Raw genomic sequence first — 15,285 nt, 5'->3', positions numbered from 1 at the left:
CATTTGAGGAATCTTTTAATCCAGTTGATTTTTATAATTTGGTTAAATGAAGTAAATGTCAGTACATTCAGACCACCTTCAGCCAGAGGGTTTGAGAGAACAGACCTTTTAACCTTGTCAGGCACCTTCTTCCATATAAATTTGAAGAGAATTTTATCAAATTGGGAACAAGTGGATTTTGGAACATCTAGAGATGAGAAAACATAAGCTGCTCTTGACATCCCTTCTGCCTTAATTAACAGAACTCTGCCATATATGGATAGATCTCTGGCAGACCAACATTAAATTTGGTTTTGATGGTCTGAGTCACCGGGAGCATATTTAGGTCCAGAGTTTCTCTAGGATTTCTCGATATTTTAATACCAAGATAAGTTATAGTGTTTTTGAGCGGGATATTACATATTTCAGACTGGCTGCTGTCTTTTAGGGGCAGAATTTCACATTTTTTAACGTTTAGTTTTAATCCTGATACTTTTGAGAACTTAGATATTGTAGATAAAGCTAGGGGTACTTGTTCGATATTATGCAAAAATAAAGTAGTATCGTCTGCAAGTTGTGAGATTTTGATTTCTTTGTCAAGTACTCCAATTCCCTTGAAAGGAGTTTGTAATATCAAGTAATTCAATATTTGGGCAACAAGCAAGAAGATATAAGGGGAGGCTGGGCATCCTTGGCGTACCCCTTTTTCTACATTAAATCTCTGAGATGTTCCATACATGAGTTTAACTGAGCTATTGTTATTTTTATAAAGTGTTTTCATTGCTTTAATGAAGAAATTGCCAAAATTTAAGAAGGATAGGGTGTCTAATATGAATTTATGACTAATTGTGTCGAATGCCTTCTGAAAATCTAGAAAAAGAATAATTGGGTCTCCAGAGAGCAGGTGACTGTAATTTACCAAGTCCAAAACTAATCTAATATTATTAGAAATGTGACGTCCAGGCATGAAGCCACTTTGAGATTCGTGTATAATGTCGTTTATTCCATATTTTAATCGTTTGGCTAGTACCGACGCCAAGGTTTTGTAATCATTGTTTAACAATGTAATACCACGCCAATTATCAATCAATAGAGTGTCTTTATTAGGTTTTGGGACTAACGTTATTAGGCCTTGCTTCATTGAGTGGGGTAATTCTTCATCACTCAAGGCTTCATTATATAGGCCTACTGCCAAAAGAAATTTGGATGTTTCTTCAAGAAATGCTTGGTAAAATTCACCTGTAAGGCCATCATTTCAAGGTGATTTGTTGAGTTTCCAGGTGATTTGTTGAGTATGTTTTATTCCCCATTTTATTTCCTCGATAGATAACAATTCATCACATTCCTCTCTGAAGGTAGTGCTTGCTTTCTTGATATCTACAAGTGAATTAAAAATAACAGATGACTCAGTACATATGTCCATCTTGTGAAGATTAGCATAATATACGGACACAAACTTGGATATAGTATTATAATCTTCTGTTATGGAACTTCCTACTTTTAGTTTAGTTAATGAGCTTCTTTCCATATTTCTTTTTTCAATGCCAAAAAAATATTTGCTGTTTTTCTCTCCTTCTTCAAACCATTTTAGTCTTGATCGTATGAATGCCCCTTTAGCTTTTTCCTTATAAATTTCATCCAATTCTGTTTGAAAGCAGTCTAACTGCAAAGATTGTTCATTATCTGTTGAATTTAGAAAAATAATTCTCTGTAATGAAGCGCTCGAAACGCGACGCGCTGGCGACGCCTGCTGGTCAGAACTGTGTACATGCAGCGCAAACTCATCCGAAACCACAGCAAAACATGTATAAAAACACCATTTACAGACCTGCGAATGTTTTGTTGAAAGTGTAGTTTATCAAATGTAATTAACAACAAAAAAAAATCTAATGCCATTAAAGTGACTTTATAATATATGTTATTTTATTAAAATGTATGGCTTGTTTTGTTTATGGAAAGCATGGTTAATCAGATCAGACTATAATTGGGTTAGTTCACCCCAAAATGAAAATATTGTTTCATTATAATGTCATTTATATATGTCATTCCAAATCCATAAGACTTTCGTTCATATTCAAAACACTAATGAATATATATATATATATATATATATATATATATATATATATATATATATATATATATATACAGCTCTGGAAAAAAATTAAGAAATCGCTGCAAAATTATCAGTTTCTCTGGTTTTACTATTTGTGTTTGGGTAAAATTAACATTTTAGTTTTATTCTATAAACTACTGACCACATTTCTCCCAAATTCCAAATAAAAATATTGTCATTTAGAGCATTTATTTGCAGAAAATGACAACTGGTCAAAATAACAAAAAAGGATGCAGAGTTGTCAGACCTTGAATAATGGAAAGAAAATAAGTTCATATTCATTTTTAAACAACACAATACAATAACCCTGATTTTCAATCACAGCTTTCATGCGTCTTGGCATGCTCTCCACTAGTCTTTCACATTGATGTTGGGTGACTTTATGCCACTCCTGGTGCAAAAATTCAATTCTTTGTTTGATGACTTGTGACCATCCATCTTTCTCTTGATCACATTCCAGAGGTTTTCAATGGGGTTCAGGTCTGGAGATTAGGCTGGCCACGACAGGGTCTTGATCTGGTGGTCCTCCATCCACACCTTGATTGGCCTGGCTGTGTGGCATGTTGTCCTGCTGGAAAAAACAATCATCAGAGTTGGGGAACATTGTCAGAGCAGAAGGAAGCAAGTTTTCTTCCAGGACAACCTTCACTGTTAAACTTTGCAGTTTTACAGTTATTTACCGCAAAAAAGCCCAGTAAAATACCACTTATATTATTTACGGTTAACTACTGTAATATGCACTGCATTATGGGTATTTCTTATGAAATTTACAGTAACTTACTGTATATGGAATTTACAGTACTTTACTGTTTACGCAAAAGCAGTAGTGCTACTGTAAATGATATTTTGAAGTTTGTATATGCATATTGTATTTATGTTTTAGGCATTAAAATATCATATGATAATGTTTTATATTTTTCCCCCCATCTTGTTCTGCAGATGAAAATCATGAATCTGCATTCTCATTTTTAATTTTTGGATTATGAAACACTGGATGTTTAAAAGTTAAATAAAATAAATAATAATAAATAAAAAACACGTGGATGGAAGGATTTAAAATTTGTTCTTAGTGAGAGACCAGAGTTTTATATTAGCATTTTCTCCAATAACAAAATAAATAAATAAATATATTGTACAAAATATATGTAATAAATAGACCTATATATGTACAAAAATTCACAACTGGTTCCCATACAGGCAATATAAATGATATAAATGTATTTTTATTTTATTTCAAATTAATATAAACTTCATATATAAAAACTTTGCTTACACCTCACAAAATTTAAATTGTTGCAAAGCCCGGGCAACAACCTGGCAGAATGTAAACTGAGGTTTGTGTGACGTCACGTGTCGAGTGCGCGCTCTTAACGGACGTCCCTGCTGAGAGTGGATCGCTAGACGCCAGCTGGGGGTTCCCTTTCAAGGGAACTCGCGCTGCGTCAAGCGCTGCGGGAACGCTCCTGCGTGATTGCGTCATGAAGCACTCGTGAAATCAGTCCAATGGCGTGACGGGACGTCATAGGCGGGTGATGTCATTGACCAGGAAACTATAAAGCACCCCCCAGACCAAACAATGTCAGCTTCTGTGTCTTCACAAGCGCTCTATGTGAAATCGTATCTGTCTATTTGATGTGTGTTTGTCTCTCTATATATATGTATATTATGGAAGGAAAGCAGCATTTTAAGCAGTGTGTCACTCCCTGCCCTCGTTTTATTACGGGTGGGGATACACACGAGCTTTGTGTGATGTGTTTGGGACTGGAACATGCCCAGTCAGCTCTCGAGGGGGCTGGCTGTGAGCATTGTGAAAGGTTGTCAATGAAAACTCTCCGGTCCCGCCGAGCGCTCTTTGAGGAGGGCGCTTTGGCTCGCGTTCCCCAGGGCTCGGGTCCCGCTGCTTCTGAGGCACGGCGAAGACGCTCGTCCTGGGGTTCGCAGATGGATTTAACGGCGGGGTTAGAGACGGGTGATCCCCTATCTCTTCCTTTAACCGTTGAATCCGACGCTTCAGTTCGCGAGTTAGAAGCACACGCTGCGGTTTCTTCTGCTCGCGCTGAAGCGCAGGTGCAACAGCACTCCAGTTCTGAGGAACTGGATGTTGTGAGCCTGAGTGAAAATGAGTTTACACAATCACACACAATTACACACACACAAGAGGAGCTTTTGGAGGTTATCACTCGTGCTGTTGCTAGATTAAATCTGGACTGGCCAGCCAGTGAACAGGAATTGGGTCAAACAAAAAGTAAATTAGATGAACGATTTCTGCCAGCTAGATCTCAACCTCCAAAGCGGGGCTTGCCGTTCTTTCCTGACCTCCACACCGAGGTGTCGAAGTCATGGATTAGACCAGCATCATTCAGAGTTTTTAACCCAGCGACGTCTGAATATTCAAATATAGTAGGGTTAAAAAAACATGGTTATGCGGTGATGCCTCAGGTGGAAGAGACGCTTGCTAGCTATCTCTCCCCTGAGTCTGCATCATCGCTGAAAGCCCCGCAGCTGCCCACTAAACCAGTGAGAACGACATCGGTTTTAGTGGGTAGGGCATACTCAGCAGCAGGTCAGGCAGCCGCCAGTTTACACACTATGGCTGTCCTACAGGCATATCAAGCTGATCTATTAAAAGATATAGATGATGAATGTGAGGAAGTGGGGAAAGAAACGATCGCGGAGATCAGGAGGGCAGCTGATCTGTCTCTTCGGGCCACCAGGGAAGCGGCAAAATCTATCGGCCGCTCTATGGCAGCAATGGTGGCCACAGAGAGGCATCTCTGGTTAAATTTATCTGACATTAAGGAAAGAGATAAGAAGTTTTTGTTAGATGCTCCTGTCTCCCCTACCGGTCTTTTTGGTGACTCAGTGAATTCGGTTGTCGAACGATTTCAGGAAGCGAAAAAGCAGGCAGCCGCATTTCAAAAGTTTCTTCCCCGAAAAGTCTATGTCTCTGGGGCTGCTGGGCGGGAGCAGCCCCAGTCGAGTATGTCCTCCTCTCACAGAGCTCAGCAGAAGGTGAGCGTGGCTGCCCGTGCTCCCCCACAGAGAGACTGGGGACCGGGACAGCGCGCTCAGCCAAGGTCTTCCCGAGGTAAAGCAGATCTGAGGACTGTTATTATCTCCAGGAAGGCCTCGGCGAAGAAGTCCTGACGCCAAGGGTGTCAGGATTTCGATGGCAGTCCCCTCCAAGGGGAGTCGGTGTGTCGAGGCACCCGTTTCCTCTCGGTGCCATCAGGGGGCCGTGTTGCCAACCCTGCCACCTTCGGTGTTTCAGGGCGCAGCGGTCCTCAGCGAGTACTCATCTCTATGTCCGCCCGGAAACGTAGCGGCATTGGGAAGCTCGCACTCTCTGAGGAGGGTTCAAAGTGGGTCAGTTCGGTTGCTTCCTGCCGGTGCGCCGTTTCAGGTCGCCGAGCTGGCCGCTCAAAAAACACCTCGAGAGGCTGGTTCCCTTAGTAGAGTATCTGGTAGCGTGGAAACTTCTGCCAAATGTCTCAGACTGGGTCCTGCGTACAGTAGAAAAAGGGTACAGAATTCAGTTCGGGTCATGCCCGCCCAGGTTCAGCGGAGTAGTACACACGGTAGTAAACTCCGAGCAGGCTCTGGTGATGGAAGGAGAAGTACAGACGCTTTTGCAAAAAGAGGCTATAGAGAGGGTTCCTCCCCACAGCAGAGAGTCAGGGTTTTACAGCCCGTACTTCATAGTTCCAAAGAAGGGTGGAGGGCTGCGGCCCATTCTAGATCTGCGCCAACTAAATCGGGCAGTCAAGAAATTAAAATTCAAAATGCTCACGTTGAAGCAGATTGTGTGTCAGATCAGGTCCGAGGACTGTTGTGTCACGATAGACCTAAAAGACGCATATTTTCATGTCTCCATCCTTCCGCAACACAGGAAGTTCCTCAGGTTCGCTTTCGGGGGCGAAGCGTACCAGTATTGGGTTCTTCCGTTCGGCCTAGCACTGTCACCCCGCACGTTCACGAAGTGCGTGGATGCAGCTCTGGCTCCCTTGAGACTCCAGGGCATCCGCGTGCTGAATTATATAGACGACAGGCTCATTCTGGCGCAGTCAGAACTTCAGGCGGCCCAGTATCGAGATGCTGTGCTAGCCCATATGAAGACGTTGGGGTTAAGGCTAAATGTAAAGAAAAGCGTGTTAGTTCCACAACAGAATACCACTTTTCTGGGCGTAGTATGGGACACAAAGACCATGAGAGCCCGTTTGGCGCCCGCCAGGATAAAAACGATCCTGGAAGCCGTGCGCAGGATAAGACTAGGCCAGTCACTCACTGTAGTACAGTTTCAGAGAATCTTGGGTTTGATGGCAGCTAGGGCTGGGGCGGTTACCGCATTACCGCAATACCGCGGTCACATGATGCCTACCGCGGGTCTGAGCTCGTCACCGTCATCACCGCAAAAAAAAAAAAAAAAAAAGCATTGGCCTGCACATGTGTGCACGTTGTGTCTAATTACATTGATTCTAATGACATGGATTGTGTCTAATGACATTGTGTCTTACATAAGTTTTGTTTAGAAAACCTTGAATCCATCAAAAGATGGAGCACATCCGACCTTTCGCGAGTTGGGGAGCGCAATGTTCCATGACACATAATAACATTCCATTCGTATTGACTATTTGGCCTATATGCGAGAGTACCTACAGACATCCCAAGTCTCCCAGAAGTTCCGGGAGTCTCCCGCATATTAATAGCGGCTCCATGATGCCAAATTAGTTAAAATCTCCCGGAATCTAGAGCGAGCGAGCAAGAGTGCGCATGCGAGACAGAGACTGTGTTCCAAACCGTGTAGCGCGCGCACGGCAGAGAGGGAGAGGGAGCGAGAGAGAGCATCCTGATTGGCCCGTTTCGGTAAGTCAACCAATCAGTTGTCAGTGTGGGTGGGCTTTTATCTCTTCTTCTCTGACTGCGTGCGCGCCTCCCCAAGTGGACGAGGCATTTTATGCTTGACGCGCTCGCCGTATTATTCTTTGAAACGACAGCGGGCGACTCGTCCTCTAAACCATCAGGAATCAGCAGTGAGAAGAAGTAATAAGGTACACTCGTGAATGTTTATTTTAGAACAACACTTTAGTACACCAAACTACAAAAGAATCGTGTAAGCAGTAAACCTTGAGATTATTAGGCTACCTGTGACATTAGAAACGTAACCTACAACTTAATTAACGTTATCTTACATACAACATTTTCATTTAGTTTTGTGAACATTTTTATAAAACATGGCTATTTATTTGTATTTAAAGGGCTTATGTCTACTATTGTAGGATTATTTTGTTTATTTAAGCAACTAATTGAGACGCAAGAACTGGGTGCGGGTGCTGTGAGATGTACAGATTTGGCTCGGGGGGGGGGGGGGGGGGGGTGGGGGGGGTTGATTTAAAGCGGTTTACCGCTATACCGCGGTAATTTCTTGCTTTTCAACCGCGGTAAGAAAAAATCCATACCATCCCAGCCCTAATGGCAGCAGCGTCCAACGTGATTCCTTTTGGCCTGCTGTACATGAGACCCTTACAGTGGTAGCTCAAGACCAGGGGGTTCTCCCCGAGGGGAAATCCGTTTCGCATGATCAAGGTCATGCGACGATGCCTACGTGCCTTAGTTATGTGGAAAGATCCTTGGTTCTTGTCCCAGGGTCCGGTGTTGGGAGCTCCTTGTCGTCGCTTAACGCTAACGACGGATGCTTCCCTCACCGGTTGGGGGGCGACCATGAGTGGTCGCTCGGCTCGGGGTCTGTGGAGCGACCATCAGCTTTCCTGGCACATAAACCAGCTGGAGATGATGGCCGTGTTTCTGGCACTCAGACACTTTCTCCCAGACCTCAGGGGCCATCATGTGTTGGTTCGCACGGACAACACAGCGGTGGTCTCCTATATAAATCGCCAGGGGCGTTTACGATCTCGCCGGCTTTGGAAACTGGCACATCGAGTTCTGATTTGGGCCCAGGGGAAGTTGCTATCAGTTCGAGCACTGTATATTCCGGGTTACATGAACAAGACGGCAGACTCTCTGTCGAGACAGGGAGTGGTGCCGGGGGAATGGAGACTCCACCCCGAGGTGGTGGAGCTCCTTTGGAGTCGATTCGGGCAAGCTCAGGTGGATCTGTTTGCGTCTCGAGAGACAACGCACTGTCCCCTATATTATTCCCTGACGCACCCAGCCCCCTTGGGGTTGGATGCCATGGTACAGACGTGGCCGAGGCTATGTCTGTATGCCTTTCCCCCCCTGGCGTTACTGCCAGGAGTTCTGAAGAGAGTTCGCCGGGACAGGGTTCGGGTCTTATTGATAGCCCCGTTCTGGCCGGGCCGAGTATGGCTGTCGGACATTGTGTCCCTCCTCGAGGGTCCTCCATGGGAAATCCCGGTCAGGAGGGACCTTCTCTCCCAGGCGGCGGGGTCAGTGTTGCACCCGTGTCCGGAGCTGTGGAGACTGTGGGCCTGGCCTCTGAGGGGGATCAGCTCATAGGCTCAGGTCTTTCTACTGAGGTAGTGGAGACCATGTTGCAATCCAGAGCTCCTTCCACGAGGAGGCTCTATGCCCTAAAATGGAGAGTTTTCATTGCCTGGTGTACAGGCCAGTCTGTGAATCCAGTTGACTGCCCAGTAGGTTCAGTGCTAGATTTTCTTCAAGAAAAGTTATCTTCGGGGTTGTCCCCCTCCACCTTGAAAGTATACGTGTCAGCTATATCTGTCTATCACGTTCCTCTAGAGGGTGCATCAGTGGGGAGACACCCATGGGTAACTCGCTTCCTCCGTGGTACTTTGAGGCTAAGGCCTGCGGCACGCTCGAGGGTGCCGACGTGGGATTTGGCCATTGTACTAGAAGGCCTAGCCCTGGCCCCCTTTGAGCCTATTGAAGAGGTTCCAGAGAAGTTTCTCACATTAAAAACTTTGTTTCTTCTATCTATCTCTTCTCTTAAAAGGATCGGGGATTTACAAGCATTGTCAGTTGCTCCCTCGTGTCTTGAGTTTGCGCCTGGTATGGTGAAAGCGTTCCTGTTCCCAAAGGAAGGTTATGTGCCTAAGGTCCCCACTAATGTGGCGGGTCCAATAATGCTGCAGGCCTTTTCTCCGCCTCCGTTTCAAAACCAGGACCAGGAGAAATTAAACTTACTTTGCCCAGTTAGGGCTTTAGATGCATATGTCCACAGAGCTGCCCTGTGGCGCAAGTCTGATCAACTGTTTGTGTGTTTTGGGTCCCCGAGTAAGGGGAAGCCCGCATCTAAGCAGACTTTAAGTAAATGGATAGTCGAGGCTATCTCACTTGCGTATGAGTCGGCCGGTCATCCTTCACCACTAAAGGTCCGAGCCCACTCGACTAGGAGTATGGCTGCTTCTATGGCCCTATTGTCAGGGGTTTCACTTCAAGAGGTATGTGATGCGGCAGGGTGGTCCTCTCCGCACACTTTTGTGAGGTTTTATAACCTGGATGTGGCTTCTACTCCGGGTTCTCGGGTGTTTGTAGTTTAATGTGCATTACGATTTCACATATACAGGCACTTGAGGACTATGGCGACGTGGGTATTCAGTTCCCGCAGCGCTTGACGCAGCGCGAGTTCCCTTGAAAGGGAACGTCTCAGGTTACGTATGTAACCATGGTTCCCTGAGAGGGAACGAGACGCTGCGTCGCTTTGCCATACTCCCGGCATGCCTGTGACCAACTTGTTCGACCTATCAGAAGCTGACATTGTTTGGTCTGGGGGGTGCTTTATAGTTTCCTGGTCAATGACGTCACCCGCCTATGACGTCCCGTCACGCCATTGGACTGATTTCACGAGTGCTTCATGACGCAATCACGCAGGAGCATTCCCGCAGCGCTTGACGCAGCGTCTCGTTCCCTCTCAGGGAACCATGGTTACATACGTAACCTGAGACGTTTTTCTGAGGTAAGTACTTTTTACTGAACAAATTTATTTTATAAGTTACTTTTACAAAGTAAACCATTACCAATATCAATTAAATATAGCTAAATTTAAGAAGAAAGTAAATAATAAATTCTAATAGGCTTTTAATAACAGCTCACAGACAGTCTAATTTTCCTCGAAACTGCCGCTTTAATATCCCATTAAATGCCATAGAATTGACTGACTGCCTTTTCCAGTAGATGGACCCAATCTAATATTTACACAAACAAAGGTTTTCTGTTCTTTTTACGACCAGTTATGACATATTTTACTCGTCAGTTAAATGTGTGGCGTTTTGAAGTAAGTTAAGTTAGGCCTAGCGCGTTTTCTCAAAGGCACTCTTTCGCGCTCTCTCTGCCCCAGGCCCGGTACTATGGGGGTGCTATGCACCCTCAAACGCAAGCCTCGATTGATACTGTTATAATATATTGGCGAAACAGATTTGCCAAACCAAACGCTCCAGTGCATTTTGTGCTTATTTGTTTTCGAGCTCTGGAGAACGCTTGAGTTTTTATTCAGTGTGCAAAGTGTAGTAGACACGATGTAAGAGATGTGACAGCTACGTATGAATGCTGGATTCACTCTGCACAGGACTGCATATGACATGTTAAAATAGTAAGGCATTTAAAGCAATGTAAAGGCAGACTAATTGAAAAATATTCATTGCAAAATATATTTGTTTTTAATTCTTTGCCAATAATTGGTAAAACTGTCATCTGATTGTGTAATTGATCAATCTAGCAGTCATCCTAGATCTGTCATTTATCATGTTCATAACATATAGGCTAGTCATTTGCCAATAATCATTGCTGAAAAATAATGTTTCTTCTATTTCTCTCTTTTCCCTGTGTCAACAGGAGCTAACTACAGCCCAAAGGCTCTTTTAAGAGCCTCAGCACTGAGCATCTTTGGCTTTGTAAGTATGTTTTGACTAACTATCAGATGCATTATGTGATTAACATATTGTAATGCAGAACTTGCAGCGTAACTTTTTTTAGGAGCACTTGTGTGAATCAAGAAACATTTCTGATTATTTTCAGTTGTACACTTCTTTTTCAGGATTCTTTGAATAGAAAGTTCAAAAGAACAGCATTTATCTGAAATAGAAAGCACTACTGTTCAGTCAGTATTTTTTATTTTATTTTTTTTTGGTTGTTGAATGAAATTAATACTTTATTTCGGCAAGGATGCATTAAATTGACCTAAAGTGACAGTAAAAACATTTGTAATGTTACAAAAGCTTTCTATTTCAGATTTAAGTTTGAAGGGTCATAAAGTTACTCAGTGTACCTTTAACGTAATTGTACATTCAGGCAATTAATAGAGTTCCCTAACAAGGGATATGCAATAAAGCTATACTATTTAAACTAACTCGACTGGTAATAACTGCTGTTGCACAAGTTGATTCCTCGTCTGTCTATGAACAAATTTAGATTAAATAATCTCATGACCATTTCTCACACATTTTCTGTTTTTTTTTGTTTGTTTTTTTTTTTTCAGATCAGCCATCAGTGGTTTACCATATGGAGGCCAGTCAAGACCAACTGGGATGCTTTTTCATGCTTCATGCTTTTTTTGTGTATTGTGTATTTTTTGTGTTTTTGTATCCCTGCTTTGATTTGTTATGAATTCAGTTCTCTTTTTGCATCCTCCTTTTGATTCTAAACTGAACTCAAATGGCACTGCGAATTGGGTAAGAGACAAACATAAATTACTTAATTGGGGAAATTGAGAGATGAAATCATGCTGATGACCTCTGTCTGTGGTGAAGTAGTGATTTTGACGTGTAATTAAACTGGAGGTTCTGTGGGGTGCGGACTGAATCGATTCCATTCCTAGAGCTTCCGGACAAATCTTTGGGGTGCGGACTGATGGGGCAGTGAACCCAAGGTTACCCCGTGAGTCAGTCCTAGAGCTTCTCATGGACGATTTTAGGGAATCGTTTTTTTTTTTTTTTTTTGGATACGTTGATTTCTTAGGCGTGCCGCAAGAACACCACAGACACAGTGTAATCACCATGGGAAAATCTCAGAGTAAAACTGGGAGTTGTGAAAAATATGATACACCGGTGTATTGCCAGATGAGAAGTTTATCTATGTATTATCTTTTTACTCTTTTAATTAATTTTATAACTGTACTGTACATCTTAAATTAAACAATTTAAATTGTTTTTATAACTGTTTTAAAGTGCCCCTATTATGCTATTTACTACAACACTTACCTACAACAGGTTTACGTGCATCAAAGGTAAAAAAAAAAAAAAAAAAAACTGTTTCATTTTCTCATAATATACATTTGCACATCACCACATTTTTTCAAAGATTCTTAAACGGCTCGTCAGATGAATCAATCTCTCTAAATCACTTCTTTCCACATGCTACTGGCCAGACAGCTCAGTCTGTTGTGATTGGTTTACTGCGTACAGCGCGCGGTCTTAAACAAAATCACCCATTGCCATAACAACATCAGCTGTCCTGAGGCTTCCTACACCGTAAACTAAACACAGTAATGAACAATGACGTCGATTTTACCATATCAATCCGAACGCGAGTCCAATAATGAAACACTGGAAGAACTAGTTATTCAACCCGAACCTCCATCACAAGGACGACTCAAGCAGGACGTTTTTCAGTGATACACTGCATTAATGGACACAGTTATAGATAATCGTGGCCCACAAACTGATTAGCATAGGTAAGACAGTGATAATGTGAGTTAGCCAGTTAGCAGGAGACCTATGCAATATAAAACTCAAAACTAAGTTTTTTGAACTCCATCTTCACAGTGGTCAGTGAAATAAAGGGAACACAGCAAAAGTTTAGGATTCTACTGCTATGATATCATGGTAAAGATGAACTTTAACCACTGATTCTTCACATGCTCATCCTTGGGCAGTGAAAATAAAACTGGCTTTACCTTCACATTGTAGAGCACACCATCTTCTCAACATGATGCTATCCAGCATCCACAGGGATCAGCTGTAGTGTTTGAGGGGTTTCAAGTTTTCCCTGGTGTCGCAATATGCTAATGTTTCGTCTTGACGTCACAACTAAATGGCTTATGACTCGTTTGAAAAACCTCAGAGGCCTTGTTTACACTGCAGGCCTTGATGCCCAATTCTGATTTGTTGGCTATATTCGGACCGTCCGTTTACACGTTCTTTAAATTGTGACCCATATCCGATTCATGTGTTTACAATTGCCATACTATCTGAAACATTGCGCATGCTTAAAGGGTTAAATTATCTTACACAGATGGACAAACATGAAATATGCTTGATGCTAGCTCTGCGATGTATGCAAAGTTCGCCAAACATCACCATGATTATGAGGCGGAGGAGGACGAAAAGTGCCATCATTGCAGCCTGTGCATATGCTTCAGTTATTGTGTGCGAGAGAGATCTCAGGACTGGTGGTAGGAGCATATTGTGGCGAGCTTTAACGAGAAGCAGTGGGTCCGAAATTTTAGGATGAGCAAGCCAACCAGGTATATGACCTGCGTGAAGTTGGCCCCCCACCCAACGCAAAACGTCGTCAAACTATGCTCAATCGTTTGTGCTCCGTTTGTGCTGGTTTGTGCTGTAAAATTTTTCGTTTGTGCTGTTTCGGTTTTTTAGATATTAAAATAATATTTTTAGGTCATTCTGAGGTCACTCAGCCCCCCCACATGCTCCAAATTCACCCAAAATAGTCTCGTTCGTTTGTGCTTCGTTTGTGCCGGTAAAATTTTCGTTTGTGCTGCGTCGGGTTTTAAAATATCAGAAATTAAATTATAGACGATGACGTCACCAGCCCCCCCACATGCTCCAAATTCACCCAAAATAGACGCAATCGTTTGTGCTGGTTTGTGCTGTAAAACGTTTTGTTTGTGCTGCTTCGGTTTTTTAGATATTAAAATAATATTATGTGGTCATTCTGAGGTCACTCAGCCCCCCCACATGCTCCAAATTCACCCAAAATTGTCTTGTTCGTTTGTGCTTCGTTTGTGCTGGTAAAATTTTCGTTTGTGCAGCGTTGGGTTTTAAAATATTATACATTCAATTATTGTTGATGACGTCACCAGCCCCCCCACATGCTTCAAATTCAACCAAACTATACTCAATCGTTTGTGCTTCGTTTGTGCTGGTTTGTGCTGTAAAAAGTTTCGTTTGTGCTGCTTCGGTTTTTTAGATATTAAAATGATATTTTTAGGTCATTCTGAGGTCACTCAGCCCCCCACTGTCATGACGCACTGGAAAAAGGAAGCAAATGCAGGCGATCTCAAGAATGTATGTTTATTAAACACTTAAACACAGAAGTTCAGACTCAGGCAGATGGTGAGGGTCAGACGGCTGAAGCAGGGTGGCGCAGGGACTAGATGGTCGCGATGAATCCGGCGGTGAAATGGCGTGAAGGTGAAGACAGGATCCAGACACGAAGAACACACAGCACAGGACTCCAGGAAGAAACCAACTCACGGGAAACAGGAAACACAGCACAAACATCGACCAACGATCTGACAATGAGAGAAGAATTCAGTGGGTCTTTAAAGGAACTGGAGATGAGTGGCAGCTGGCGCCGAGCTGATTACAGATGAGATGATTGACTGATAATTGATCCCGTGACACCCACACACACACGCACATGGCACACAGACAATAACAAATGCACGAGACAAGCAGGAAGCAGCGCACTCATGAACCGTGACAGTACCCCCCCTCCTAGGGACGCCTCCTGGCGTCCCCAGACTCCCTTACCTGTCGATGGAATTCATCAATAAGGGAGTGATCTAGTATGTCTCTCGCAGGAACCCAACTTCTCGCCTCCGGACCGTAACCTTCCCAGTCCACCAAATACTGGAATCCTCGTCCCCTCCGCCTGGTGTCCAGAATACGGTTAACCGAATACGTCGGTTCCCCATCTACAAGACGCGGCGGTGGGGGAACCGGTACAGGCGGGTTAATTGCTGATCGAAACACAGGCTTAATTTTGGAGACATGGAACACGGGGTGTATCCTCCTGTACGCTGGAGGAAGGTTGAGGCGGACTGCCACCGGACTAATAATCTTGGTGACAGTGAACGGGCCAATGAATTTGGGTGCTAACTTATTCGAGACGGAACGGAGAGGAATGTTCTTAGTAGAAAGCCACACTTTTTGACCGACGACGTAAACGGGAGGCTTAGACCGGTGGCGATCGGCGTTAGCCTTAGTGCGCGCCCCCACCTGGAGTAGAGTCTCACGGGCTCTAGTCCAGGTGCGGTGGCACCTCTGGACAAAAGCGTGTGCGGAGGGAACCGC

The sequence above is a fragment of the Abramis brama genome, assembly GCF_963993115.1.
Source record: "Abramis brama genome assembly, chromosome: 18".
Taxonomy (NCBI): Eukaryota; Metazoa; Chordata; class Actinopteri; order Cypriniformes; family Leuciscidae; genus Abramis; species Abramis brama.
The sequence above is the reverse complement of the archived record's forward strand: the minus strand, read 5'-3'. Positions refer to the sequence as shown.